This window comes from Hemibagrus wyckioides, linkage group LG07 (assembly GCF_019097595.1).
Source record: "Hemibagrus wyckioides isolate EC202008001 linkage group LG07, SWU_Hwy_1.0, whole genome shotgun sequence".
Lineage (NCBI taxonomy): Eukaryota > Metazoa > Chordata > Actinopteri > Siluriformes > Bagridae > Hemibagrus > Hemibagrus wyckioides.
Window position 1 is genome coordinate 20,070,758 of NC_080716.1, and position 3,380 is coordinate 20,074,137.

The following is a 3,380-nucleotide window of genomic DNA, read 5'->3' on the forward strand; positions in this document are numbered from 1 at the left end:
GCCAACAATGGGCATGTGGGCATCAGAACTGGACCACGGAGCAATGGAAGAAGGTGGCCTGGTCTGATGAATCACATTTTCATTTACATCACATGGATGGCTGGGTGTGTGTGTGTGTCACTTACGTGGGGAACACATAGCACCAGGATGCACTATGGGAAGAAGGCAAGCCGGCAGAGGCAGTCATGCTTTGGGCAACGTTCTTCTGGGAAATCATGGGTCCTGCCATCCATGTGGCACATGATGAGCACAACAACGAGTTTGAGGTGTTGACTTAGCCTCTAAATTCCCCAGATCTCAATCCAATTGAGCATCTGAGGGATGTGCTGAACAAACAAGTTTGATCCATGGAGGCCCCACTTCACAACTTAGAGGACTTAAAGGATCTGCTGTTAACATCTTGGTGCCAGATACCAGAGCACACCTTCAGGGATCTAGTGGAGTCCATGCCTTGACGGGTCATGGCTGTTTTGGCAGCAAAAGGAAGACCAACACAATATTAGGCAGGTATTCATAATGTTATGCTTGATCGGTGTATACTGCACATTAACCTTAATTGCCATGAACAGGAGATCATTAGTTACTTTTTCAAGAGATCAGGCTCCTGTTCATATTTTTAGGCCTGGAAATGGGCTCTGAACCAGAATTCACAAAGCATATATACATACTGTAGCTAAAGTGTAGATAAGGTGATTTCAGTTGGAGTTGGCTGGGAGGAAAGAAAGAAAGAAAAAGAAGAGCCATCATTGTTTTCGTTACTGGTTCAATTTGATAGACAGCACAAGGCTCTAAAAATGACAAACTGCTTCAAAGACTATGAAATTATTTTTCCATCCTGACTTAATGCAACTTCCCTTGGCAAAGCAGGGGATTTTTTTTGCACTTATAAGAAATACTTAAACACAATAAATTCTTACTGTATTGTATTGTTTTAGTATTTTAAGTAAACTGCATATAGAATTTTTTTGAAATGTCTTTGGTCAGGCAAATAAGATTTCCGGCAGGTAAAAACCAGACCCAAAGGTTATTTTAGCCGTGTGTGTGTGTGTGTGTGAGTGTGTGTCGATGTAATTAAGGGAGATTTCATGCATAAAGGGGTGTTGGCTGAGTGTGTGAGTGACATTATCTGAGACTACTCTACCCACTCCATCTTTAGGGCTTAGAAGATTTAATGTTTAATCTCCCTTTTTTAAATAAAAGATTTTAGAGTACGGTCATGAACTTCTGCTCTCAGGGAGGCCAGCTCTCAGGAGTTCTGCTCTTCACCTTACCGAGGGAGAAAAAAAAAAGACGACAAATTGCATCCAGTGTGTCACCGCAGTGGTACTTACACTAAAAATGTGATGGAGAGCTAGAGAGAATATTCTCAAGGGTCAGCTGTCTGCTACAATCCTAGCATATGCACTCAGGTTTTTAAAAGCTGAGGATAGAGTAGTGGTTAAAATGACAGACTGAAATGTTAAGATGTTAAAATAGGATACTTCTGTTCATGGGAGGTATACAATAAATGATTTAATGAAATGTTTTTTATTTTTTATTTTTATGTCTTTCCATCCAACTTTTGCAGCATTTTACCTTTTAACCATGAATATTTGATACCCTGCTTACTGTAGTTTGTCTGTTATAGTAGTTTGTACTTATAGTAGTTTGTTGATGAATTCTTGAAGCTAAATGGTCAGAAGATGGTAATTACATTTCTGTAGTGCCAGCTGCATGAAATCACAGGTTTGTCCTCACAGGTAACTCACGGGGACATGTATGGCAAATTCTCACTGTATTTACATCTATAATAAACAAGTGTAAATCATATGAAAATATAAACATTGGTAAATGAAGCTTTCCATAAAGACTGTTTATTGCTACTATGATTCAAATAAAGAAGTACAAGCTTGTATCACAGATATGCTAAAAATAAAATGTGTGATACAATTGTTCTAAAAATTGCAACGATTGGCAAAATGCTGTGCTAAAACTCTCTTATCCCATAATCGACCTGTTACTGCCCTACAATTTATTATTTTCTTATGACGTCACTCAACTGCAGGTTTATTACTTATTATATATTATATATATTATTATACATAACATACTGACGGGAATCATGTTTATTGACATCTGCATGGAATTGTCCAGTTGTATTTGTGTATAATAAACATTGTTAAATAAGCCAAATAAGATGGAGGTGAGAGCTGGTTTGTTATTAGTTTGAGTTAAACGCTTTGTTTAAGGTAATTATTATTGGCTTTAGAATGAAAACACTAAAGTACAATCAAGTAACATCAGTCAGAGCAGTGGTAGGTGGAAGAGGTTAGATCTGATTGTAGGGGTGTGTGTGTGTGTATGTGTGTAGCGAGAGGGGGGTGAAGGGCTCTGTGTGATTTGGATAGAATGGGAAGGTGAGTCAGCGACGGTGCTAATGCAGAAATGAGCAGAACTGATGCACACTCACTGCACAGCCGCAGGCTCTCCGAATAAGCCCCCAAATGTGTTTCGCCTCATTTCCCCCCACGCACGCACACACACACACACACCTGCACCCAGGAGCTCTCTGCTATACCTTGTGTGAATATATTGTCTACTCTCTGTATGCTTATCATGGCTAACTAGATCCAAATTATTACTCATAGCCTACATCAATCGTTTGTGCCTTTGTAAAGACACACTGGATAATGTTCAATATGCAAAAAGACTTAATGTATTTAGTTTAGGGAACTGCTGCAGGATTCTAGACAGCTATCTCAGGGATGTTGTAGCAGGCTGAGAGGAACAGGCTTACCTCCAGGCTGAATCCTTGATGTTTCCTCTAGACGTGGACAAATGTATTACACATTTATACTTTCAGAACCCCCGAGAGAGGAACCATTATCCAAAAGTAACAAACACTTCTTGCCTTCAGAAAGAATAATGTCATTTCAAAAGCATGTGCGCTTCCAGAAAATGCACAGATGCATCTGAAAGTAATTGAAAAAAAAAAAATAATAATAAAACTGTTAAAGCTCACTGATGGATACTTTTAAGGGTAATAGAGTTCTAAGAGCCCTTCTAATTCATGATATATATATATATATATATATATATATATATATATATATATATATATATATTTTTTTTTTATTTAGATTTTTTGCCAGATTTAGCATTACTGCATGCTATTAGACTACAGCCCAGCTGTCTCTTGAACTATTTAAAGGTTTATTTAAGGACACTTTAAATGTAGACTCAAGTCTACACTTTTATGTAACCATAAATTAATCCATTTCATGATTTTGGATAATATAATTTTCTATCAAAACATCTTGTAAACCATTGCCATACAGTAGATTACCAATGCAGTGACACCAATAGTTTAGTAGCATCTTGGTTATACACAACAAAGCAAA